This window comes from Rhagoletis zephyria, unplaced genomic scaffold, assembly GCF_001687245.7.
Source record: "Rhagoletis zephyria isolate East Lansing unplaced genomic scaffold, Rhagoletis_zephyria_1.1 Rzeph_scaffold_00125, whole genome shotgun sequence".
NCBI lineage: Eukaryota > Metazoa > Arthropoda > Insecta > Diptera > Tephritidae > Rhagoletis > Rhagoletis zephyria.
Window position 1 is genome coordinate 386,658 of NW_016157209.1, and position 16,299 is coordinate 402,956.

The 16,299-nt window shown below is 34.4% G+C and overlaps 1 protein-coding gene across 6 annotated transcripts in view; it reads right to left on the reverse strand.

Annotated features, from left to right (window-relative positions):
• Positions 1-15,972, reverse strand: part of Sik3 (Salt-inducible kinase 3) — a 68,047-nt gene extending 52,075 nt beyond the window's left edge. For 2 of the 6 annotated variants that reach the window (XM_017636566.1, XM_017636547.1), the window contains exon 1: positions 15,542-15,972. The gene's annotated coding sequence lies outside the window, so the exon portion shown is untranslated. Of the gene's footprint in view, positions 1-14,372 lie in introns of all 6 variants that reach the window. The other 4 variants (XM_017636559.1, XM_017636541.1, XM_017636552.1 and 1 more) reach the window with 3 other exon arrangements.
• Between the last annotated feature and the right edge of the window lie 327 nt (positions 15,973-16,299).

The following is a 16,299-nucleotide window of genomic DNA, read 5'->3' on the forward strand; positions in this document are numbered from 1 at the left end:
AACGGTACTCTTTAATTAAAGCCGGTTTTGTTTTTGGCTTAAAAATTTCTTGTTTTAGTTTTTTCTCCAGATATCGTAAGGAAGTTATCAGTTATTCTTATTTAATTTTTTTCACATTTAAATTTTTTTAATCTATTATTTTACGGTTACATTCGAACGTTCTTCTCGGTGTAATTATTTTTATGGCATTGACTGCCATTTTCTCAAGTACGTTTTAAAATTTATCTGTCCTTCAACTATATTTTTTCATAACAAAATTTGATTTACGTGATTTTTCAGATTCGATTTTTATAGTTATAGAATTTAATGAAATCAGTTAATTATTTTGAGTTGTATATTTTTTTAATTCCAATAAAATTATTTTTTTAGGGGATCCCAAGAAATCGGATAGAGTACGGGAGTGTTGCAAAGAAGACCATGGGAAGGAAGCCAATATGTGGGAGAGATGGGCCGCGTGAGGCGTAGAGAAGGTCAGTCAAACCTGAAGGGAAGCAACTTGAATTGACTTGGAAGCGATTTCCAGAAATAAAAAGTCGTAGCGTGCATGCGCAGTGCAAAAATTTAGTCTGAGCTTAAGCTCAGATTTTATACATGATGCCCAATGTGTAACAGGGAATTAACGGACTTAATGTCACAGAAATTTACGAAGAAGAAGTAATCAGAACCACGCTGGAATTCAGTGGCAGTGGTGTGGTAAACTTGGCTTGAGTGCACCAGTTCCTTCCAACCAGAATCGGATTAAATGAAAACACTTCACAAAATCTTTAAGTATGTACTATGTATGTATGTGTAAATTATATTATTATTTTATGTCTAGGAAAAATTAACACGAAAAAGTATCTATTGAAATAATTGCAAATATTAAATTATATCTATTCGTAATTTGCGTTATTGCTTAATTACATATGTACATATATATTTTTACATTCATACATACATATGTATTTATGTATATACGACTCTCAGTGACATAATCAAAATTTCAATTATTTTGCAATAGATTGGATAATTTGATATCCATAAAAGTATACGTATGTAAGTACATACATATGTTTGCACATATAAATGAAAGAAAATAAATCATTTATTTGTTAAGATGCAATTAAAATCATTTATTATTATGAGAGAATTAAATTGCTATGGTTATTCGGCGCAAAAAACGAGGACAGTGGAAGTAGAATAAACGCTGATAATTTTAATAAAAAAGCAGAAAAGTAGATCAACAGTACTGGTATTGGCCAGATTGATTGAGACTGCTGTCAGTAGTAAGGTATTGCATTTCCTTTGAAATTTGATACCTGTCACTTAAAACGTCTGTCTATTTCAAAGTTAATGTAAAAAGTAAACATTTAAAACTTACTATTTATATATTTGACTATTTTTGTTAACATAACGGAGTCAGTTCCAACACAAATTTTATGGATCAACATTCATCGGTTTAATTTGTTTTTACACTGATTTTCAATTAAAAGTTACGACAGCATAAATCGGTACAAAAACCAGACATTTTATTGCCAAAAGTAATTTCTGTTAAACCCTAAAATTTAATTTTTTTACTAATTTATGGTTGCTAGTTAAGTAATTGGGGCATGTCCTTAAAATTTCCGATTTTAGAAAAAATATAAATTTTTCGGATGGGGCGTATGAGTAAAATAGAATGACGAAATGTAACTTTTGAATCTATGTAAATATCCTTCGATATATACGAACAAAAATATCTACTTTTCGTTTCCATGTCCAGCCGATGTCCAGCTTTATGGCAGGAGTGCCAACTGCCAATGCACCGGAAGAATAGGTACTAACCAGCCTTCCCACGCTAGGTCTGAGTTTTACTAAGAGGTGGTAAGATATTTTGAGGTTATATTCAACAATCTCATGATTCAATGGCTGAGATGTTGATGGGTAAACTTTCCTTTGATACTTTGATTCACACTAACTTCATTAAAAACGCCTGACTAAGTATTTGGTAGCCACTTTTGACTTCAACAGAAACTTACAACTGCGATGCCCATCCTGAACTGAGGTGATAACGAGTACTTTTCTCTACATCGAAGGTTCCACGATGGGCTGCGGTGTAGCTGTGGGAGTCTACTCAGAGAAACTCAGTGTCTGGGCCTCCACGACTGGGTAAAGGTTCAGGGATCTTCTTGGCGGAAGTTCTAGCTAATTTTATAACCTGCAGCATCTTAGGTAATAGAGTTGACAACCAAATATATGTTTTGACATTTGGATATAGCAATATCGAAGGCATTGACAGAGTTCATGAATTAGTAAAACCTGGGAAACTCTGACCTGATTAGATCAAGGACAGAAGAATGCGACAACAACAGGACTTCTCTATAATAGAATTTAGCGAGGCTGTTAAATATAAGCACAGCAACCAACCAACCAATTATTTTTTATATAAAATAGTTGTATTCTGAAGGACGCCAGTCCTAAATATAACACCGCTGTTTAGAGTTGCTCGAGTATGATGTCGTTCCATCGCGGGAACTTGAAGGGTTTAAACGAGTTTATTGTTCATACCAGGCGACGAGAATCCTGCAGGTTATAGAGAAAAGTGAAAACCTCGTGCTCTGCCCCTACGCTGTTTTCTCCAGGGAATGGTTTATAAGGAAAATGGGAAGCAAGCAGATGCTTTAACGAGTCTTCACTACTCCTCTCTCAGGTAGGCGAAGGGAGCGGGAGGCTCTTTGCTGGGATGCGTTTAAATCTGGAGGATTTATGACGTCCTTTTATGCACTTGCAGAGGATTATACATACATGTCATCTTCTTCGCCTACTACACCCGAAAGTTATATAGCTTTTCTGTTAATATATATTTCGTATGCCCCTTCAATGAGTTTAGCTTATAGCATTATAGCCTAACAAAAGATTCATACACTTACGTGCCTCGATCACTAAGCTATGTAAAAACCTGAAAAAGGGAGTAGCGATAACAAAACAAGGAGTTCTAAAAAAAAAATATGTTATAAAATATTATTGAGAACCGCCTTGCTATACTAAACATACTACCGGCACTTGCTATGTATTTTATAAGTACTTAAATGATCAATGTACATATGTATGAATGTGCATTAGACTGCATCACCAAAAAAAGTTGCTGTTTTTCCGGCGAGATTACAAAATCTAGTATATTCTAAGGCTTCTACCAAAATATTTCGGAAAAATATTAAGATTTACATGAGCTTGACCCGTTTGAAAATACCTTTAAAAATGGAGTTTTTTATGAATAAAAATAGTTTCTTAAAGGATTTTTTTGGAAAAAATCCCCTCAGAAGACAAAACAGTTTAAGCTTAAAAAATCTATATATCAACGGAATAAATATCATAATAATGAAATTGGTGAAGCTGCTTTTTAACTTTTTTCATAGAAAGGTATTTTCTCGCCCTTTTTATTTCTTTGCAAAAATACTCATTCACGTCCCAATTTTTATTAGTTAGTTAGTTAATTTTTTTCAAAAAATATTTATAAAAACTGTTTTTATTAATAAAAAAAAAACTAAATTGTTGGAGGTATTTTCAAATCGGTCCAGCTCACGTAAATCTCAATATTTTTGCGAGATATTTTGGTGAAAGTCTTAATATATAGTAGATTTTATAATTCCAGTAGAAAAACAGTACCGATTTTTTTTTTTTTTTTTTTTTTTTTGTATGGGGAGTGATGCGATCTAATGTACATGTATAGTAACAGTGTAAAGCAGGAATAGAGTAAAGAGCAGTTTATGGAGTTTTAAAAATCGAACAAACAAAAATTAAAGGCAGTTTTATCCACCTCTTCAATACGTTGGCAGAACAAAAATGTGACAACTTGAAGGCAAACCACTTTCTGAACGAGAAAAATAACGCTTCGAAAAAAAAAACAATCAACAACAAAAATTGTGGTTATACTCGTATGTACATACATATTTATGTACTATGTACATATGTACGTAAGATAATAAGCGCTGTAAGAATAACCAACCGGTGATGTTAGTGTATGGAAGTGTAAAGCAAAAATTACCGATAGTGTTAGTAAAGTATAGTCGGCTTTTATTTCAATATGTATGTATGTATGTAGGTATGGAGGTAATTAAGTTTGTAAGTAGTTGGTAGATTTACAAGCTACATATGTACATAATACATTTGTATGAATTTTCAGAGCGTAAAAAATGTAAACGAAAATCAGTTAACTGGAAATTTTAAGAAAGTCAATCGAAAGTGAATTACATGGAACTTATTCAAGAAATACACTTCACATCTTGAATTCAACAATATTATGACATGGGACCATGGTCAGACCTCCAGTATGCATCTCTGGTTAATATTGTCACAATGGGCGAACTTGTACTATAACGATATTGTTATTAGTTAAGTACCTACACTTGTTCCATACGAGAAGAGACCCTGCACTAATCAGATTGAACTTTTTCCATGAAGCCAGTGTGGAATATTCTGGAACAAAACTAATAATAACGCCGCACCAGAAAAGATATCATTTGGCAGTAATTGTAGGCTCCTTTAGAATATAGCCCCTGCAGGTGTTATAATATTATCCAAACATCCGATTAAAGTTTGCTTTAAAAGGCCGTGGAGTGGTTATTTCCTATTTGAACGAGTTGATCCTGTTACTCAACGTCATTTTATGTAGCCATTTTATATTCACAGGGATACAAAATCCGCGGCGTATAGCCATCTCCTTTTCTGGCTACCTAAAGAGGCTTTAAGAGGAACAACGAGATGCCTTTTCAATCCTCCGCTCGCGAGACTTCTCCAGGATTTTGCGTATGGTGAATTCCTAGTTTATAGTGGACTTTCCAAGTTGAAAGTCGACAGTGAAATTGCTTTTCGCAACTCGTCATATACGAGTGATGGCATATCAAGTTTGTCGTTATCGACTGGAGACTCGGGTTCATTTTCTCACCTTGCTTCAGTTAAGGGTTAAGAAGTCTACAAAACTTTAGCCTCTGCCTTGAAAACTCTCTTAAGTCGCTGAAGATGATACAATTTTTTGGCGTTTGTACTGGTCGACAAGTATTTCAATCAGTGTAAACTAGGGTTCACTTTTTGAGGCAAGATTTAACATTACATTATACTTTTCTTTTATTGAATACACTTAAAATTCGGATCGGAGCCTACAAAAATAATTTATGCGTAGTGCTATTAAATCCTTAATATTTAAAGGTCAGGTAAATAGTTTACCTTTCAAAAATACAATGGCAATGCAAAGTGCCGTTTCTCTGAGAAAAGTTCAAGTTTTTGATCAAAATGACTTAAAAAAAATGTACGAATTGTTTCAACTCTTAAATGTTTGCATTTTTCCTATCCTGATCCAATATTTGCATACCTCAAAAAAGTGAAGCCGTTATTATTTAGAAGTGATAATTGATAGAAGTTGTATTTAAAAAAATTATTTAGAGCAAATCGTTTCCCCTGCCGAGTTGGTGAAGATATTTTTCAGGTTTTCCCACGGGATATAATTTATTTGACTTTTTTTCAAAATCTCTTTAGCTTCGCTTTTCGGATCAGCTGGTCACACTGATCTCTATCATGATCTCTATCATATCAGCATAATATAATGCTCTGCAAGCAGTTTCTGGTTGGGAGCCACAGATGTCAATGTTTGGCGCTTGGACTATACGTGTGTACATATATCCAAAATACTGGAAGCGTGCCTTTCGACTATGCAGAAATGATCAATCTGGAATCCAGCAATGTAGCTTGATAGATCTTTTCAATCCTGAGCCAAGTGTTAGAGATTGCAATGCTTCGGGTCCCTCATTTCGTTATAGGACGTTCTGTAGCGTCTTTGCCCACACTGCGCGCATAAGTGCGTACATCATCCTTCCTTCCGTCGGAGCGCGGGACCCATAGTTTTACGCCGCCTACGAACGGCGGATGGTTTTTGTGAGAAGCCTTTTCATGGCAGAATTACACTTCGATTATTGCCAAGGAGCGACCGGTATTAGCGAATATAAGCAAGAGCAACATGCAGCGAGACAGACGGTATTTCTATGAGCTTGAGATACCTGCAGTGAGGAGTGCAGCCCTAGATTCTCTAAAAAAGCAAGCTAGAAGACAAATAGTCTCAAAACCTGCAAAGACGGTGTACGAAATCTGGTAACAGATGATCTTGGAATGTGGACGAAGCTTATGTTACTCCACTCGACCAAGCGCACGTATCAGTTGCCAAGCATAATTTAAAGCTACAAGTCGAACACAAGACCCAAGAAGCATTAGAAAGGAGATACTCTTTGGTATTTGTGCCACAAAAATTCTATAAAACACAATTATAAGTGAACTTCTTAACGAGAAAAGTGCACTGACATAGCGGCAACGAATGATCAAACGAACACCAGTAGAATGGCAAATAATAATAAAACAAACGAAGAGACGAAAAGCTAAACAAAAAAAAAAAAACAACACACAAAAGCGTTGAAATAGAAAACCTAGAACTCTTAAAACTGAAAAACAAAACGTTATTAAAGGTAAGGAAGCGAAGTGGGCAACTAAAATGAGCAAAAAGTAAAAAATATATAAAAAAGTGACTGGAGAATGAACTTGTTTGTTTGACGATGGTTGTATCGGTGGAGCAGAGCGAGCCAGCAGCTGAGCAGCGGAGAAGTCGAGTAGCCTATAACCAACTTGGGGCTTGGTGTTGTAAAAGTGCTATGAAAATGAAAACAAAGAGTGAGAGCAAGAGAATAATGTGCTGGTTTAGTTATTATATATACATACATACATACGTTGTACGGTGGGAGGTGGTGGGGGTCGATAATAAAGAGAAAGAAAGAAAGAAAGAAATAAAACAAATATCAGCAACAGTATTACACCTACACTCACGGCTGATTGCTGCGAATTGAAATGTAAAAGCAAATTGTGGAAGAAAAAGTATTATATACATATGTACATATGTATGTGTAGGTATTTAAGTACGCCGATATGTATTTACCCGCACGGCATAATAAATGGGCGGCCTAAGTCAGAGTGGTGCGGTCGTTTTGTTTGCGACGCAACAAGCTGAAGTAGTGACTTCCATTGAGCGGAGAGCACAAACAAACAGGGCTGCCAACTTGGCTCAAACCGTGCCATTTTTTGCCCTTTTTTTTACTTCAAATGGCACTTTTGAAAAATAGTAATATTTCAATTCATTTTTGTGAAATCCTTTGCGTGTACTTCTTTTTCTCAATTAAAATTTTTTCATTTCTACAGTGTGTACAACTGGTTTATCTTACTTTGTCATTAGACCTTTGTTTTAGGAATGTTTTTCCAATTTTAATGCTAAATGGGTTGAACTCAAAAGAATAGCACCTTTTTTGGTACTTTTATTTTTCTATTTGGCACATTTTGGCACTTTTTTATCCTCAATATGGAACTTCATAGCTAAGTTAAGTTGGCAGCCCTGCAAACAAAGCGTCAATAGCCGAGAGCTAAACGCGATCTAAAAGCGAATGCTTTAAAAAAATATATACATTGTATATGGGTAAATCCATGTCAAATTAAGCAATCGTTGTAATAGACAATTTTTGATTTAGATGAATATTTTATGTTATCACATAACATTGTTCTGCCAAAGGAAAAAAAATCAAAAGTTCATAATTTCAAAACTTCACAATTTCCCGCATTTTGCTAAGGTAATTTTTAGAATATCCCTAAAAAATATTACAGTTACAAAAATGGTTCTGATCAGATTTTAAAGTTGGGACTGTATAAATAAAGTACACTAAAAAAAAATCGGGAAATAAAAAATTTCTATTTTGAAATTTATTTTACAATCCCTCTGACTGATCTTAAAAGAACCTGAAATCTTCAAGGTGTTTTTTAAGATATCAGTTTTTGAACTTAGAGCAAAAATATTTATTTTGTAAATTAAAAATAAGTTTCTTTTAAATACAAATTATATAACATAATTTTATTTAGAATTTACAATTAAAAATCATACATATCTTTAAAAAAGCACCTTTTTAAAAATTTCATGATCTTTTAAGATGAGTTGGAGGTGAAATGTAGAACTTTGCATAACTTTCGAAAACATTTTAAAAAATTGTTTCCTTTGACAGAAATTTGTTATATGAAAAAAGAAAAGCTTCATAAATGGTCGATTCCAACCATTGCTTGATTTGATATGGATTGACCCATATGAGCGTATATATGTATGGTGGAACTTAAGATCATAAGTTGCGAAAATCGTGGGGAAATAAGAAAAAACACTGAAAAATATCTGGAAATATAGCAAAAACGCAACCACTGATATTTCGATGAAACTTTGCGGTAAAGATATATGTATGTAGATGTAGTGGGTAATTTTACAGTTTATTAATAAAAAAAAATTACACATTATTATATGTGAAATGCATGTATGGATGTACGTATGTATTTACATATAAATTTAAATTACTCTTGATTGCCTGCCTAATGGCTGGAGCAAGAAGTTATCACTGTGAGAGAGTGTACGATTTCTTGACGTCGCTTGAGTTCATTTGAATATACATATGTATATATATATATATATGTATGTCTAAATGTGTGTGTGACTTGTATGGGCATTTTGTGTGCGTACGTTTATGCATACAGTGGTTGTCAAAACATATGGAATTATTATTCGCTTGAGACTACTCCATACTTTTGATATTGAACCTGAAAGAGCTTGCAGATTTTTCAAGAAGATTTGGAAGTTGTTTGCTGCCCTACGATGAAGAATTTATGTATTGATACCATATATTTGTCTTTACCAACAGGGTAACAAACTCGGACACACGTTCAGTCTGGTTATTCGTTTCAGTGCCATATGGTTTGACCAACACTGTACTTACGCAGTATATTTTTTCACATTTAAGTACCTTTGCACGTCTACCTTGCTGGAATTTTTTTTATTTTTTTCTCCCCTCCCGATTTCTTGACTATAAACGCTAAAATAAAGTGAATTTTTTAGTAGCCTTCATTTTCAGGAAATTTTTGGAGGTACTCTTATACTCTGGTTTCTAAGATGGCAATTTCAACTAATACTGAGTATTTAATGCCACCCATGCGATACTAAAAAATACATGGAAAGCGCTCGGATCTAAGCAAAAATCGTTTGCAAATCACGCCAATTAGAGGTCTAAGTTTGGGATAAAGCTTTTAGGCGGATCCGCCACTACGGGCACGAAGATCGCACAAATGGGGGGGTGCAACTCAAACACCCACAGAATGAGAAGAATTGAATGTTTAGTGAAAGGAGTTACAAATTTCATGTTCCCAGCAGCCTAAGTGGAGGAGTTCTAGCCCAATTTCTTATATTCAAATAATCCTAAATAAATAGTTCCCAATATTGTAGTGGTCCCACATTGATCGGATATTTCGAATACTGAGTGATTAGTTTGCGTTCAAAGTGACAGACAGACCGACATGTAGACTAACATGGCGTAATCGTTCCAAGTCGTCATTCTTTTCATTTCGATATACTGTTTAGGGGTTTATAATATGATTTCTTATAATATCATTTCTTGTTCATTAAAGGAACATATAAAAAAAAACCTCGTGTCTGTCATTAATTTTCCAACTGGGCATCCATTTCTACGAATTATTTTTTGCGAATAGTGAATGGCTTCCGAGGGTAAAACTGGAGGTCGTGATTGTGGAGCAACAAAAAAAAAAATAAATAAAAAATAAAACAAAAAGCAATAGCAACAATAAGAGCAAAACCAACGAAAAATCTTATGAACGAACAGAAAAGTTAAAGAAATAAAAACAAAAAAACAACAAAGTAATTGCAAACGAATGAAGGTAATAAGCAAACAAAAGGTGACGATGGACGTGGCAAGCGCGCGCGGATAAGGACAATACGGCGGCAATGTGACCAAGAAGCCACCGTGATCCAGCAAGAGGGAGGCACAGAAATCAATTGGAATATGTTTATGTTGCTGGGTCAGGCCCGACCGCAATGGGGGAGGGGGTATTGGGGGTTTGAACCCCCCATGCATACAAATTTGCTATCATTTAGTTTACGATAATAACTGTAAAAAATATTTTAATATTTCTGTAAAGCTTGTTCACTGAGGTAGCCTAATGGTGACAACGTTATTTTACCTTGCAATTGGGGGAATGAAGGGTATTGTGGATTCAGCGGCTATTGGGGGAAACCTATTAAAAAACGAGTCAGAAAATTTTTCTCAAAACGGCATCGTAATCTAGAGGCCAAAATTAAGTTTACGTGGTTGGTTGCATAGCAGTGATATTTCAAAACTTTAAAATTTACCTACAGTGTTAATTATTTATTGAAACGTACAAAATAAAAAAAAATTACACTAGCGAGTATTGTGGTTGTTTCATTTCGTATTTAAAGTTGTAGATAAATGCGGTGATGAAGAAATAAATAATAGTGATGACGACAAAAAAAAGAAGGCAAAAGTAAAGATAAAGACGAAAATGGAGACAATGAGAAATACATAAGAATTAGGGTAACGAAAGGGTAAGAAAATGTATTGAAATTTTTCGATAGGAATCGAAGTAAATTCAGTCATAAAAAATTTAGTTATCGAAAGTTATCAAGGTACCGAAATTTATTGCATCCTCGAAGTTTATAGTTATTGAAAGTTATCAAGTTACCGAAATTTATCGAATCATCGAAGTTTATAGTTATCGAAATTTATCAAGTTATGAATGTTATTGAGTTATCGCAATGTATTATTCAAATTGATCAATGTTTATTGAGTGGTCGAAATTTATAGACACAGAAAATTAGTTGTCGAAATTTATGGATAGTTATCGAGCTATAAAAATGTATGGGATTGTCGAAATGTGCCAAGTAAATGAAATTCATCAAGTTATCGATATTTATTGCATTATCATTATTTATAGTTAACGAAATTTGTCGATTTATCGTAATGCACCGACTTCTTTGAACTTATCGGATTATCGATATTTGTTGATCAACTGAAATTATTGGATTTATCGAATCGAAGTTTTTGGAATTTTAAAGTACAGCGTGCTATCGAAATTTTAAGTTATATAAGTTTATCGAGTTATCGCTGCTTTCGAAAAATATGGGGCTATCAAAACTAACCGCGTTATCGAAATTTATAGAAGTATCCAAAGTTTATCGAGTTATCGAAATTTAGCGAGCTCTTGAAACGAACAGTTATAGAAATTTATCGAAAATCACTCAACTCAGGTTAGAAAACCTCTCCAAGGGCCTTAAAAAACTAGAAAAGCGGTCGAATTTCGACAGTAGCTGGCTGGCACTCTAGCATGCATAATTAAATACAATATGCTGAATACTCTAAATAAAACAATGATATTCTTGGTTATTGCGAATGACTTTACATAAACTGCCTTCCCCAAAGAGAAATCCTGCGGCCGGCCCTGAGCTGGGTATACATATATACATATGTACGTATATGCTTTTGAGTATGTACATATATACACAAGTAAATATGTATATATATATAGTAATGCAGGTACTTATGTACATATTTATTCTTTTGATTTGCAAATGTATGTAGATATCTAATATGTTGCCGCATAACAGAAAATGTAAATTTTTGCAAGAAAGCAAAAAACAAGCAGCATAAATTGCGCAACACTACAACAACTACAAACAAAAAAAAAACAGTCATAACAAGAGCCGGGGGTGACAGTCGATAACTTTTTTGTTTCCTTAATTGAATGTATGTATGTATATGCATTGGGGTGGTCATTAAAAATATCACCATCTTAATTTTTGAATGGGACACCCCTTTATTTTGTTCTACGTACAAAATATATACATATTTTATGCGCTAAAATTCGACACGATTTTGGTTTGAAATATGATAAATTTGCATTTTATTGAAACTTATTAGTTTAAATCCATACACTCGCTGACTTATGCTGGTTAAAGTCAAAAATTTTTCCAATTTTGCCATTTAAAAAAAAGTTATTTTTTTTCAAAACCCGGTGCGACCCTTAACATGTTTTTTTTTAATTTAAAATTTTCATGAATTGCCTTTTTTTGTGCGTAGAACAAAACAGAGCTGTGCCACATGACGTTGCTGTTTTTAAGGACCACCCTAATATGCATGCATAGATATAAATATGTAATTATGCTTCCACACATGTCTTTGTACGGCACTTGGTATCTTCCAGCGACAAGTGTATGCAGCCAGTGTGCACGCTTGATTACCAATCAACTGGTAGTGCAATTTTTCAATTTAAATGCACAACAAAACATTTTTTTATAATTGATTATCTTGGATGCATAGATGCATGCTGAGATATGTATGTGGATGCATACTTTTACACTGACACAAAGAAGCGTTCGCAAGTGGTTTTTTTTAATTTTCACAATTTTTTTACATTAAAATTTTTTGCTAACTTTTTATAAAAATAGCGATCCTTTTATAACGAAAATGTTAAAGGTTATTTGTTTTTTTTTTATTTATGGCCTTATAAATGAGTAGTGGGCTTAACACATAAAAAAGTGGTAAAAGTAACAACAGTTTGTAAGGCGAACTTAGCACAGTGTGTATTGCCCACTGGCTCAGTCAGCCAGGGTCGTTGGATCGAATCCCACTGCAGAAGTCTGATGAGGGGATGTGGTGATCTCTGGAATAGCAGCTATAACCATTTATAAATTATTGTTATTTTTTTCATCATAGTTTTCATTAAAAAAGCTCAATAAAATTGTTGAATAGAAAACGTTAAAGTTTAAAACTGTGCAAATGTTAGCAAAATTGAAAAATTTGTCATGAAAATTTAAGTTTTTTAATTGAAGTTTTTAGAAAACGCAAAAATATTCAGTTTAATAACCCACGAAATTTGAAGTGTAAGCTAGAACGGCTGAAACGTTTCCAAAAAAATTTAAAAATCAGTTTGCACTTTATTGTACTAAAACATGAATTAGGTAGTGGCATTAAAGAAAAAAAACAACATTTATTTGTAGTTTGTTGTTGCTTCTAAATAAAAAAAAAATAAATGAAAAAAAATATATATAATTGACGCGACTTTCCTTTTGGATAAATTTATTTGCTTCCAAAAGCTCCGATCCATCCTTTGTAAGGCCCAATGATGAGCTTTCTGCTTCTGAGTTAAGCAAATGTTCCGAAAGCTGGTTTTCAATCGCTTATTTTTATGCAGAAAGGTTTCACATGCAAACACCTTTTGACAATTTAGAATTCTTGTGAAAAAATAAATATCGGACAGCTCAGAGACCAAATAATTAAACAAAAAACCAAATCTCTAATCTGCTCTAATGGTACTATCTGTTCAATATGCCTTGCTCTAACCCCAAAAATTTTCCAGAATATTCTGTTAAAAAAGGTTTAAGTTTTGAGAAAAATCTGTTGAATTTTTCTAAATTTTGGACTTTTAGTTTAAAATTTTGTTTAATGATTTTTTTATTATAAAAATAAAGCTATGACATGTTAGAAAAAAAATGTAACTTCTAAAACATTTGGATAAAATCACCTTTGGAAGGCTTTTCCTTGAGTTACTATAGGTACATAAATATGTATGTATATAGGTACAACGGTTGCATTCATGTATGTATGTAGTTTTAGAACGCTACGCTCCAACAACAACTTTGCAAGAAAAAAGAACGGGTGTGTATGCGCAGCATCGATGATGACAGAAGCATTGCAAGAGAATTGGCAAAACGCGAATGTAGCAAAAACCAGGGCAGTGATGACGAAGATGGTTGCAACAAGGGACCCAAAACAAAAAAAAAACAAATCAAGAAACAGCAATTACTGCGAGTACTGCTAAACTTGCGCATTAGAAAGAAGTTCATTCACAAAATTTTGCACGCCCGTTTTGGGGGCGGCGCACCGGATGGTGTGTAAAAAGCAATGAAACGAAAATTTTTTTTTATAACTGTTTTGCAACATCTCTTTTATGACTTTTTCACTTCACAATTTCACTTTTTTTACGAACATGTATGTATGTAGATTTACTTAAAACACGCCATTAATTCGTTTTAATTATTTCTTGCTATTTATTTTGCACGGTTTTTTCTTTTCCTTTGACGTTTCATTCACCTTTTGCTTATAATAAAAACCAGCGAACAAATTACTTTGACGTGTTATTACTTTCGCGAAAAGCACGGCTTTTTTGTGGTTTCCCTTTTTTATTTGTAAATGTATATGTATGTACATATGTATGTAGATATTTTCATACAATTTTGGTCTGATTGCGATAACGATTCCGCTGCCATCAGAGCAATTAGCGGAAATTATATTTTTTTTAAAGGAAATTGAAAGCGTATAAACTTTCCCAGTGCAAACACAAAGAAATGGAAAAATGGCCAGTTATGGACACAATCGGCCACTTTGATTCGGTTGACGGCACTACATACAAATTTAAATACATATGGTCATATGTATGCGCGTACATACATATGCAAATACTTGTGCATATGTATGTATCTAAACACTTACACAAATGTAAATAAGTATCTTTTTAGTATGCAGATATATATATGTATATGTACGTGGTTTCACATTGCTGCCGACGAGTGTGGTACACGCACTCAATTCAGACGTCGAAAAACAACTGAGGAGGCTCCAACGACTGGCTGTTCTGCTGGCGCTTTACCCAATTCGTAAAACAGACAGCGACGAGACGGACGACAGCAATGGGTGGGTACGGTCGAGAAGGAGGAGGAGGGGGAGGAGTGGGAAAAGGTGGGTCGAGAAGACGCATGAGTACGGCAATGAAGTTGGGACAGCAACAGAATCGTCAGAGGCAGAGATGGAGATGGCTGAAGACGTCGACAACAACGATAGCAAAAAAAAAAGTAGCAGCCAGCTACAATGGCATTAATATGTGCATATGAGACACCAGTACCAGTACCATTACCAGTACTACATAATAAATAACAAGGACCAGAAACAATAAAGTTGGCGGCGGAGGCGGCGGCGATGGCGACGACGACGACGACGACGACAACGACCACGATAATTATCGTCACTGTGTTGCTACGGTGGACAGTTACAACGTAAGAGTTAGTGGGGGCGAGAATGGTGGTGACAGCAGTCGATTATGAGTATGAAAATGGAGAGTATGGATGAGAATGAGGGCTGTGCTGGTGTCGGTGGTAGTGGTGGTGTTGGCCAAGTGATGAACGGGTAGCACTCTAGTAGGTGTAAATAATATATGTACATACATACACATATGCAAAAGTAGATATGTATGCATGTAAGTATATCTGTGACGAACTTGCGAGACATTCGCAGACACCGTCCGTTACCTATATGCTAATACCGATTTAGAGTGCTCAAAAAGCGATCCTCAATACGTTCTTCAGCTGGCACTTCGTACCTAAATGTGTACCTAGTAGCACTTCTGTATTGTCGTCTGCCTCCGCTGTGTGATCATCTTTTCCACATACACGCATTCACACACACGTACTACATATGTATGTGTTCTCCATCTGACTCGTCGCAATTACTGATTATACTTTTTGTCTGCTGCCCCCACCTTGTTGAATTCTCATAGAAGTCGTCGTCGTCGCCGTCGTCGCCGTTTGCACCTCAGCGGCCACATTGCTTAATGCACTTTATCATTTGATTTAGTTTTTTTTTTTTACATATATGTATGTGTTTACTTATTTGAGTGCATATAATTTCTCTGTAATTTTTCGTCATAACTTCGCAAAAAACCTTTAAAACTCAACCGCACTTTGCTTTCCTTCACATTCTTCAACTCTAAAGCACTTTTATTGCAACTAACACTTACACAAACAAAATCGTTTTTTTTTTTCATTTACATAGCATATCGGGGAAAAATAATTTTTCGCCTTTAAATATAATTTTTCTTCACAAAATTTTCGTGTTTAATTAAGATTCATTCGGTCACACTCACTTTATCTGTTCGTGTTTGTTTGTTGTTTTTGTTTTTTTTTTTTATCAGTAGGTATTATTAAATACACTTTATTGGTTGAATTTTAATTTCAATTAAAATGTTTTCCCCGTCATATTCTTATGTACCAGTACGTACACACAGCGATAACGACAACAGACTACACAAAACGAGAGACTGAGACCGAGTGAGAAAGACAGCAGTAGGAAAGCGAAGCACTTGCAATACACTGTAAATATGTATGTACGAATATGTATGCACACACATTTACGCTGTCAAAATCAGGCACAAAGTATTGAAATGTTAGAGAAAGGCAACACTGTAGCGCACACGGTTGCATGAAATGGGAAAATCCAATTAGATTGAATTAGCAGCTGATTAGGTGGCAATTAGTTGGCAGGTGGTTGAAATGGGTTAGGTAATGATAAGAAGCAGGAACCGAAGTTTGCTTAAGAATAACAATAATTTTGTTAAATAAATGAAATTATTATTTTTTTCTGCATT